Source organism: Lissotriton vulgaris, chromosome 1_1 (genome assembly GCF_964263255.1).
Source record: "Lissotriton vulgaris chromosome 1_1, aLisVul1.2, whole genome shotgun sequence".
Classification (NCBI taxonomy): domain Eukaryota; kingdom Metazoa; phylum Chordata; class Amphibia; order Caudata; family Salamandridae; genus Lissotriton; species Lissotriton vulgaris.
Window position 1 is genome coordinate 1,369,027,337 of NC_141685.1, and position 11,841 is coordinate 1,369,039,177.

Here is an 11,841-nt window from a genome sequence, read left to right on the forward strand (position 1 = left end):
AGGTACAAGGAGCTCAAATGAGATTAATGGCGCCTAAATAGAGCACGTAAAGGAACAGTTACAAATCTAAGAAAAGGGAAAGAAAAGACTAGGAAAAAACACAGAAAGAGCTTGTAGATGAAATTCTCTTCCAGGAACAGCAGGTTAAGAGAAATTACACAGGGAGCAGTTAAGCTTGTGACACGGGGGAGAATAGAAAAGAAAATGCAGTTTTATGAAGTGTGTTTGCCTAATCCAGCTAGCACTTTTAATTTGTTTCTCTATTTGCTTCTTTTATTGGTAAAGTAAGTTTCAAGTGCATGCACAGGTATGACCGAGAGAGCCAGGGTATAATAATTTGAAGCGTTTGCACCAGCGCTAATGAAGGACGAGAGTTATACCAAAGATGTGAAAGGGGGAGCGATAATAAATATGTGACATGGCAATAGTGACACCAAAATAAGCCACCTATTTATAAAACTGACATGGGAGAAATACTAAAGTTTATCTTCTGAAATTGTAGCCGATGTTACAAAGATTCCCGTTGTCGGCAGGATTCGAACCTTCGTGGGGAGACCCCAATGGGTTTCTAGTCCATCGCCTTAACCACTCGGCCACAACATCTGATTGTTAATCTTGTGCACATAATCTGTATGCAAGTTTTCAAGGTGTCCCACAGCAAATTCCTGATATTCTGCAATGCACTTTTTAAAAATAATGTTTTTTTCAGCAGGCACGTTCTCTCCTAAAAACAAAAATTGCATGCGTATATCTCTAGATTGGAATACCATAGGCTTGCATGCATACTCCCATGGGTCACTCAAGTTTTTTGGACCCTATTGCACTCTATTTTCATGCTGCTTTTAGTATATGGCCCATATTACAGAACTCTACCATCTTTGAGTATTTGAGGCTCCTTTGTAAGTGCTTTATATTTTTTCCTTGAAGAGCTATATAATAAAGGGGTCCGGGAAAGATTGCATTTATGGAAGATAAAAGAAGGCCCACTAGTCTCACCAAATGCTGTAGAGAAACCTGATGTTTTACTCATGTTATCCTTAGTTCGTTTTTGTTAGACCTTGCATTCTTAAGGTGGTCCCAACCCCACCTTATTGCTTTTCACCTCCGCATTTTGCTGTATCTTTTTGTTGGCCTTAGGACTCTGATCACTTTATCGCTACTAATCAGTGCTTGAGTGCACGTGCTTCTTCCCTAATCATGTGTATAATTGGAGTATACCTGACTGACAGATTTAATTTACTTGAAAGCCCCTTGTAAAGTGGTATACCATATACCCAGGGACTGATTGTGCCGCCCAAAGAAATAGCATTTCAAACCTGTCTCAAGCCTGCTACTGCAGTGCCTGTGCTGCAGTGTACTGCCACTTCGACTTGGCATTTAAAACTACTTGCCAAGCCTTAAACTCCAATTTTATTACATATCAGTAACCCCTAAGGTAGACCCTAGGTAGTCCTAGGGGCATCATGCTATGTAAGTAAAAGGTAAGACATGTACTGTGGTAGTTTGTATGTCCTAGTAGTATCAAACAGTCTATTACATTTTTCACTACTGTGAGGTCTGACCCTCTCATAGGTTAGCATTGGGTATTCCCTTATACTTTTTGGGGGGTAATTCCATATCAGAGAGGAGAAGCTTTGTTTATTTATTGATAAATCCTATCTACTGGTGAGGTTGGATTTAATCTTACTATTGTATAAATGCCATTTTTAGAGAGTGAGCATTTCTCTGCACTTACTGCTCTATTTGCATGAAAACCTGTCTTCAATTGACGTCTGGATTGGGCTGGCGAGACAGCTACATATGTGCATTCCCTGTAGACAGCCACAACACAGGTCACTCAACTGCAACTGCATTAATCTGCATTCTGATTGGCCTGGGGGAGAGCTCCGCTCCCCTTACCGCAAATATGTTCAAGAACGATAATTTATGTCAGTAAGTACAGTATACATACATCTTATAATCATGTGTGTTTAAATAATTTGTCGTTAGATCGTTTAAATATTGAAAAGGATCTGTTTTTAATAGACATTTTACAAAAACAACTGGTACATTTGGGAATTCTGTAAAGGAAAAACCCAACTGCCGTGACATTGCCAACCACAATGCCGTGACTCGGATTTGAACCGAGGTTGCTGCGGCCACAACGCAGAGTACTAACCACTATACGATCACGGCGAGCTACTTGGGCTCTATAACGTACAGTGACATGAAGAAATTATAATTCAGAACACTCAGGGCTACTCCTGTGATAGGTTGAATGTGTTCATTGCTTCCTCATTCCTTATACAAAGGCTTTATCTCCTCAGTGGTTGATAGGCTGAAACCGCTTCCTGGCCGCCTGCTTGTGAACTGGCAGGAGTCAAAGATCACACATACACTGGTGGGCCTGTGATGGGACACCAATGCAGAGAAACACACCTGGCGCAGATATTCTATTCTGTTTATTAGACCTGCATCTCCCCTGTACCTCCTCAAGCCATCTGTATGTGAAGCAAGAAAGAGTTAAGGAACGGTCCATCTACACTTTTATTGGGAGGATGCTGCCGTGAGCTCCTCCCAGCTAATCACACAAACAGCAGTAAAGCAAGATAACTACACAGTTAGGGGGGACTGCATGGTTAGGTTTTTGAGGAATTATTGAAACTGACCTCAGTGACCCATAATCAGAGCTGTGGCTAATGACTGCATGCCTAATTATGATGAAGCAAGCACCATGGCTCGTAGGGGCCCCACAACACACTTTTCTTAGCTCATTGAATTAAAGTATAAACTTCTGCCATGTGTGAGTGGTAAAGGCTTGTTAATTTTGTTGCTTTTCAAATTCACGTCTGACAACAAGACGAAGGAACATTGGGGCATCAGACGCTTTGGAAAGTAGCCACCAACCGCAGAGAAAGAGAGAAAGAGGGAAAAGACAGTATGAGGTGTGGAGAAAACAGCAGCAGGTACAAGGAGCTCAAATGAGATTAATGGCGCCTAAATAGAGCACGTAAAGGAACAGTTACAAATCTAAGAAAAGGGAAAGAAAAGACTAGGAAAAAACAAGAAAGAGCTTGTAGATGAAATTCTCTTCCAGGAACAGCAGGTTAAGAGAAATTACACAGGGAGCAGTTAAGCTTGTAACACGGGGGAGAATAGAAAAGAAAATGCAGTTTTATGAAGTGTGTTTGCCTAATCCAGCTAGCACTTTTATTTTATTTCTCTATTTGCTTCTTTTATTGGTAAAGTAAGTTTCAAGTGCATGCACAGGTATGACCGAGAGAGCCAGGGTATAATAATTTGAAGCGTTTGCACCAGCGCTAATGAAGGACGAGAGTTATAGCAAAGATATGAAAGGGGGAGCGATAATAAATATGTGATATGGCAATAGTGACACCAAAATAAGCCACCTATTTATAAAACTGACATGGAAGAAATACTAAAGGTTATCTTCTGAAATTGTAGCCGATGTTAAAAAGATTCTCGTTGTCGACAGGATTCGAACCTGCGTGGGAGACCCCAATGGATTTCTAGTCTATTGCCTTAACCACTCGGCCACAACAACTGACTGTAAGGCATGTGCACATAATCTGTATGCAAGTTTTCAAGGTGACCCACAGCAAATTCCTGATATTCTGCAATGCACTTTTTAAAAATAATGTATTTTTCAGCAGGCACATTCTCTCCTAAAAACAAAAATTGCATGCGTATAGCTCTAGTTTGGAATACCATAGGCTTGCATGCATACTCCCATGGGTCACTCAAGTTTTTTGGACCCTATTGCACTCTGTTTTCGTGCTGCTTTTAGTATATGGCCCATATTACAGAAGTCAACCATCTTTGAGTATTTGAGGCTCCTTTGTAAGTGCTTTATATTTTTTCCTTGAAGAGCTATATAATAAAGGGGTCCGGGAAAGATTGCATTTATGGAAGATAAAAGAAGGCCCACTTGTCTCACCAAATGCTGTAGAGAAACCTGATGTTTTACTCATGTTATCCTTAGTTCGTTTTTGTTAGACCTTGCATTCTTAAGGTGGTCCCAACCCCACCTTATTGCTTTTCACCTCCTCATTTTGCTGTATCTTTTTGTGGGCCTTAGGACTCTGATCACTTTATCGCTACTAATCAGTGCTGAAGTGCACGTGTTTCTTCCCTAATCATGTGTATAATTGGAGTATACCTGACTGACAGATTTAATTTACTTGAAAGCCCCTTGTAAAGTGGTATACCATATACCCAGGGACTGATTGTGCCGCCCAAAGAAATAGCATTTCAAACCTGTCTCAAGCCTGCTACTGCAGTGCCTGTGCTGCAGTGTACTGCCACTTCGACTTGGCATTTAAAACTACTTGCCAAGCCTTAAACTCCAATTTTATTACATATCAGTAACCCCTAAGGTAGGCCCTAGGTAGTCCTAGGGGCATCATGCTATGTAAGTAAAAGGTAAGACATGTACTGTGTAGTTTGTATGTCCTGGTAGTATCAAACAGTCTATTATATTTTTCACTACTGTGAGGTCTGCCCCTCTCATAGGTTAGCATTGGGTATTCCCTTATACTTTTTGGGGGGTAATTCCATATCAGAGAGGAGAGGCTTTATTTATGTATTGATAAATGCTATCTACTCGTGAGGTTGGATTTAATCTTACTATTGTATAAATGCCATTTTTAGAGAGTGAGCATTTCTCTGCACTTACTGCTCTATTTGCATGAAAACCTGTCTTCAATTGACGTCTGGATTGGGCTGCGAGACAGCTACATATGTGCATTCCCTGTAGACAGCCACAACACAGGTCACTCAACTGCAACTGCATTCCTCTGCATTCTGATTGGCCTGGGGGAGAGCTCCGCTCCCCTTACCGCAAATATGTTCAAGAACGATAATTTATGTCAGTAAGTACAGTATACCTACATCTTATAATCATGTGTGTTTAAATAATTTGTTGTTAGATCGTTTAAATATTGAAAAGGATCTGTTTTTAATAGACATTTTACAAAAACAACTGGTACATTTGGGAATTCTGTAAAGGAAAAACCCAATTGCCGTGACATTGCCAACCACAATGCCGTGACTCGGATTCGAACCGAGGTTGCTGCGGCCACAACGCAGAGTACTAACCACTATACGATCACGGCAAGCTACTTGGGCTCAATAACGTATATGACATGAAGAAATTATAATTCGGAACACTCAGGGCTACTCCTGTGATAGGCTGAATGTGTTCATTGCTTCCTCATTCCTTATACAAAGGCTTTATCTCCTCAGTGGTTGATAGGCTGAAACCGTTTCCTGGCCGCCTGCTTGTGAACTGGCAGGAGTCAAAGATCACACATACACTGATGGGCCTGTGATGGGACACCAATGCAGAGAAACACACCTGGCGCAGATATTCTATTCTGTTTATTAGACCTGCATCTCCCCTGTACCTCCTCAAGCCATCTGTATGTGAAGCAAGAAAGAGTTAAGGAACGGTCCATCTACACTTTTATTGGGAGGATGCTGCCTTGAGCTCCTCCCAGCTAATCACACAAACAGCAGTAAAGCAAGATAACTACACAGTTAGGGGGGACTGCATGGTTAGGTTTTTGAGGAATTATTGAAACTGACCTCAGTGACCCATAATCAGAGCTGTGGCTAATGACTGCATGCCTAATTATGATGAAGCAAGCACCATGGCTCGTAGGGGCCCCACAACACACTTTTCTTAGCTCATTGAATTGAAGTATAAACTTCTGCCATGTGTGAGTGGTAAAGGCTTGTTAATTTTGTTGCTTTTCAAATTCATGTCTGACAACAAGACGAAGGAACATTGGGGCATCAGACGCTTTGGAAAGTAGCCACCAACCGCAGAGAAAGAGAGAAAGAGGGAAAAGACAGTATGAGGTGTGGAGAAAACAGCAGCAGGTACAAGGAGCTCAAATGAGATTAATGGCACCTAAATAGAGCACGTAAAGGAACAGTTACAAATCAAAGAAAAGGGAAAGAAAAGACTAGGAAAAAACACAGAAAGAGCTTGTAGATGAAATTCTCTTCCAGGAACAGCAGGTTAAGAGAAATTACACAGGGAGCAGTTAAGCTTGTAACACTGGGGGGAATAGAAAAGAAAATGCAGTTTTATGAAGTGTGTTTGCCTAATCCAGCTAGCACTTTTATTTTATTTCTCTATTTGCTACTTTTATTGGTAAAGTAAGTTTCAAGTGCATGCACAGGTATGACCGAGAGAGCCAGGGTATAATAATTTGAAGCATTTGCACCAGCGCTAATGAAGGACGAGAGTTATAGCAAAGATATGAAAGGGGGAGCGATAATAAATAATTGATATGGCAATAGTGACACCAAAATAAGCCACCTATTTATAAAACTGACATGGAAGAAATACTAAAGGTTAACTTCTGAAATTGTAGCCGATGTTAAAAAGATTCTCATTGTCGGCAGGATTCGAACTTGCGCGGGGAGATCCCGATGGATTTCTAGTCCATCGCCTTAACCACTCGGCCACAACAACTGACTGTCAGGTGTGTGCACATAATCTGTATGCAAGTTTTCAAGGTGTCCCACAGCAAATTCCTGATATTCTGCAATGCACTTTTTAAAAATAATGTTTTTTTCAGCAGGCACATTCTCTCCTAAAAACAAAAATTGCATGCGTATATCTCTAGTTTGGAATACCATAGGCTTGCATGCATACTCTCATGGGTCACTCAAGTTTTTTGGACCCTATTGCACTCTGTTTTCGTGCTGCTTTTAGTATATGGCCCATATTACAGAAGTCTACCATCTTTGAGTATTTGAGGCTCCTTTGTAATTGCTTAATATTTTTTCCTTGAAGAGCTATATAATAAAGGGGTCCGGGAAAGATTGCATTTATGGAAGATAAAAGAAGGCCCACTTGTCTCACCAAATGCTGTAGAGAAACCTGATGTTTTACTCATGTTATCCTTAGTTCGTTTTTGTTAGACCTTGCATTCTTAAGGTGGTCCCAACCCCACCTTATTGCTTTTCACCTCCGCATTTTGCTGTATTTTTTTGTTGGCCTTAGGACTCTGATCACTTTATCGCTACTAATCAGTGCTGAAGTGCACATGCTTCTTCCCTAATCATGTGTATAATTGGAGTATACCTGACTGACAGATTTAATTTACTTGAAAGCCCCTTGTAAAGTGGTATACCATATACCCAGGGACTGATTGTGCCGCCCAAAGAAATAGGATTTCAAACCTGTCTCAAGCCTGCTACTGCAGTGCCTGTGCTGCAGTGTACTGCCACTTCGACTTGGCATTTAAAACTACTTTCCAAGCCTTAAACTCCAATTTTATTACATATCAGTAACCCCTAAGGTAGGCCCTAAGAAGTCCTAGGGGCATCATGCTATGTAAGTAAAAGGTAAGACATGTACTGTGGTAGTTTGTATGTCCTAGTAGTATCAAACAGTCTATTACATTTTTCACTACTGTGAGGTCTGCCCCTCTCATAGGTTAGCATTGGGTATTCCCTTATACTTTTTGGGGGGTAATTCCATATCAGAGAGGAGAAGCTTTATTTATTTATTGATAAATCCTATCTACTGGTGAGGTTGGATTTAATCTTACTATTGTATAAATGCCATTTTTAGAGAGTGAGCATTTCTCTGCACTTACTGCTCTATTTGCATGAAAACCTGTCTTCAATTGACGTCTGGATTGGGCTGCGAGACAGCTACATATGTGCATTCCCTGTAGACAGCCACAACACAGGTCACTCAACTGCAACTGCATTCATCTGCATTCTGATTGGCCTGGGGGAGAGCCCCGCTCCCCTTACCGCAAATATGTTCAAGAACGATAATTTATGTCAGTAAGTACAGTATACCTACATCTTATAATCATGTGTGTTTAAATAATTTGTCATTAGATCGTTTAAATATTGAAAAGGATCTGTTTTTAATAGACATTTCACAAAAACAACTGGTACATTTGGGAATTCTGTAAAGGAAAAACCCAACTGCCGTGACATTGCCAACCACAATGCCGTGACTCGGATTAAAACCGAGGTTGCTGCGGCCACAACGCAGAGTACTAACCATTATACGATCACGGCGAGCTACTTGGGCTCAATAACGTACAGTGACATGAAGAAATTATAATTCGGAACACTCAGGGCTACTCCTGTGATAGGTTGAATGTGTTCATTGCTTCCTCATTCCTTATACAAAGGCTTTATCTCCTCAGTGGTTGATAGGCTGAAACCGTTTCCTGGCCGACTGCTTGTGAACTGGCAGGAGTCAAAGATCACACATACACTGGTGGGCCTGTGATGGGACACCAATGCAGAGAAACACACCTGGCGCAGATATTCTACTCTGTTTATTAGACCTGCATCTCCCCTGTACCTCCTCAAGCCATCTGTATTTGAAGCAAGAAAGAGTTAAGGAACGGTCCATCTACACTTTTATTTGGAGGATGCTGCCGTGAGCTCCTCCCAGCTAATCACACAAACAGCAGTAAAGCAAAATAACTACACAGTTAGGGGGGACTGCATGGTTAGGTTTTTGAGGAATTATTGAAACTGACCTCAGTGACTCATAATCAGAGCTGTGGCTAATGACTGCATGCCTAATTATGATGAAGCAAGCACCATGGCTCGTAGGGGCCCCGCAACACACGTTTCTTAGCTCATTGAATTAAAGTATAAACTCCGGCCATGTGTGAGTGGTAAAGGCTTGTTAATTTTGTTGCTTTTCAAATTCACGTCTGACAACAAGACGAAGGAACATTGGGGCATCAGACGCTTTGGAAAGTAGCCACCAACTGCAGAGAAAGAGAGAAAGAGGGACAAGACAGTATGAGGTGTGGAGAAAACAGCAGCAGGTACAAGGAGCTCAAATGAGATTAATGGCGCCTAAATAGAGCACGTAAAGGAACAGTTACAAATCTTAGAAAAGGGAAAGAAAAGACTAGGAAAAAATACAGAAAGAGCTTGTAGATGAAATTCTCTTCCAGGAACAGCAGGTTAAGAGAAATTACACAGGGAGCAGTTAAGCTTGTAACACGGGGGAGAATAGAAAAGAAAATGCAGTTTTATGAAGTGTGTTTGCCTAATCCAGCTAGCACTTTTATTTTATTTCTCTATTTGCTTCTTTTATTGGTAAAGTAAGTTTCAAGTGCATGCACAGGTATGACCGAGAGAGCCAGGGTATAATAATTTGAAGCGTTTGCACCAGCGCTAATGAAGGACGAGAGTTATAGCAAAGATATGAAATGGGGAGCGATAATAAATATGTGATATGGCAATAGTGACACCAAAATAAGCCACCTATTTATAAAACTGACATGGAAGAAATACTAAAGGTTATCTTCTGAAATTGTAGCCGATGTTAAAAAGATTCTCATTGTCGGCAGGATTCGAACCTGCGCGGGGAGACCCCAATGGATTTCTAGTCCATCGCCTTAACCACCCGGCCACAACAACTGACTGTAAGGCATGTGCACATAATCTGTATGCAAGTTTTCAAGGTGTCCCACAGCAAATTCCTGATATTCTGCAATGCACTTTTTAAAAATAATGTTTTTTTCATCAGGCACATTCTCTCCTAAAAACAAAAATTGCATGCGTATATCTCTAGTTTGGAATACCATAGGCTTGCATGCATACTCTCATGGGTCACTCAAGTTTTTTGGACCCTATTGCACTCTGTTTTCGTGCTGCTTTTAGTATATGGCCCATATTACAGAAGTCTACCATCTTTGAGTATTTGAGGCTCCTTTGTAAGTGCTTTATATTTGTTCCTTGAAGAGCTATATAATAAAGGGGTCCGGGAAAGATTGCATTTATGGAAGATAAAAGAAGGCCCACTTGTCTCACCAAATGCTGTAGAGAAACCTGATGTTTTACTCATGTTATCCTTAGTTCGTTTTTGTTAGACCTTGCATTCTTAAGGTGGTCCCAACCACACCTTATTGCTTTTCACCTCCGCATTTTGCTGTATCTTTTTGTTGGCCTTAGGACTCTGATCACTTTATCGCTACTAATCAGTGCTGAAGTGCACGTGCTTCTTCCCTAATCATGTGTATAATTGGAGTATACCTGACTGACAGATTTAATTTACTTGAAAGCCCCTTGTAAAGTGGTATACCATATACCCAGGGACTGATTGTGCCGCCCAAAGAAATAGCATTTCAAACCTGTCTCAAGCCTGCTACTGCAGTGCCTGTGCTGCAGTGTACTGCCACTTCGACATGGCATTTAAAACTACTTGCCAAGCCTTAAATTCCAATTTTATTACATCTCAGTAACCCCTAAGGTAGGCCCTAAGTAATCCTAGGGGCATCATGCTATGTATGTAAAAGGTAAGACATGTACTGTGGTAGTTTGTATGTCCTAGTAGTATCAAACAGTCTATTACATTTTTCACTACTGTGAGGTCTGCCCCTCTCATTGGTTAGCATTGGGTATTCCCTTATACTTTTTGGGGGGTAATTCCATATCAGAGAGGAGAAGCTTTATTTATTTATTGATAAATCCTATCTACTGGTGAGGTTGGATTTAATCTTACTATTGTATAAATGACATTTTTAGAGAGTGAGCATTTCTCTGCACTTACTGCTACATTTGCATGAAAACCTGTCTTCAATTGACGTCTGGATTGGGCTGCGAGACAGCTACATATGTGCATTCCCTGTAGACAGCCACAACACAGGTCACTCAACTGCAACTGCATTCATCTGCATTCTGATTGGCCTGGGGGAGAGCTCCGCTCCCCTTACCGCAAATATGTTCAAGAACGATAATTTATGTCAGTAAGTACAGTATACCTACATCTTATAATCATGTGTGTTTAAATAATTTGTCGTTAGATCGTTTAAATATTGAAAAGGATCTGTTTTTAATAGACATTTTACAAAAACAACTGGTACATTTGGGAATTCTGTAAAGGAAAAACCCAACTGCCGTGACATTGCCAACCACAATGCCGTAACTCGGATTCGAACCGAGGTTGCTGCGGCCACAACGCAGAGTACTAACCACTATACGATCACGGCGAGCTACTTGGGCTCAATAATGTACAGTGACATGAAGAAATTATCATTCGGAACACTCAGGGCTACTCCTGTGATAGGCTGAATGTGTTCATTGCTTCCTCATTCCTTATACAAAGGCTTTATCTCCTCAGTGGTTGATAGGCTGAAACTGTTTCCTGGCCGCCTGCTTGTGAACTGGTAGGAGTCAAAGATCACACATACACTGGTGGGCCTGTGATGGGACACCAATGCAGAGAAACACACCTGGCGCAGATATTCTATTCTGTTTATTAGACCTGCATCTCCCCTGTACCTCCTCAAGCCATCTGTATGTGAAGCAAGAAAGAGTTAAGGAACGGTCCATCTACACTTTTATTGGGAGGATGCTGCCGTGAGCTCCTCCCAGCTAATCACACAAACAGCAGTGAAGCAAGATAACTACACAGTTAGGGGGGACTGCATGGTTAGGTTTTTGAGGAATTATTGAAACTGACCTCAGTGACCCATAATCAGAGCTGTGGCTAATGACTGCATGCCTAATTATGATGAAGCAAGCACCATGGCTCGTAGGGGCCCCACAACACACTTTTCTTAGCTCATTGAATTAAAGTATAAACTCCTGCCATGTGTGAGTGGTAAAGGCTTGTTAATTTTGTTGCTTTTCAAATTCACGTCTGACAACAAGACGAAGGAACATTGGGGCATCAGACGCTTTGAAAAGTAGCCACCAACCGCAGAGAAAGAGAGAAAGAGGGAAAAGGCAGTATGAGGTGTGGAGAAAACAGCAGCAGGTACAAGGAGCTCAAATGAGATTAATGGCGCCTAAATAGAGCATGTAAAGGAACAGTTACAAATCTAAGAAAAG

At 41.2% G+C, this 11,841-nt stretch overlaps 3 non-coding genes across 3 annotated transcripts; all 3 read right to left on the reverse strand.

Annotated features, from left to right (window-relative positions):
- Positions 1–2,103: 2,103 nt before the first annotated feature.
- Positions 2,104–2,175, reverse strand: TRNAH-GUG (transfer RNA histidin (anticodon GUG)). The gene has a single exon. It is a non-coding gene; the product is annotated as a tRNA-His (tRNA).
- A 2,867-nt stretch (positions 2,176–5,042) lies between these two features.
- On the reverse strand, positions 5,043–5,114 carry TRNAH-GUG (transfer RNA histidin (anticodon GUG)). The gene has a single exon. It is a non-coding gene; the product is annotated as a tRNA-His (tRNA).
- Positions 5,115–10,925: 5,811 nt separating this feature from the next.
- Positions 10,926–10,997, reverse strand: TRNAH-GUG (transfer RNA histidin (anticodon GUG)). Its single transcript has one exon. It is a non-coding gene; the product is annotated as a tRNA-His (tRNA).
- Between the last annotated feature and the right edge of the window lie 844 nt (positions 10,998–11,841).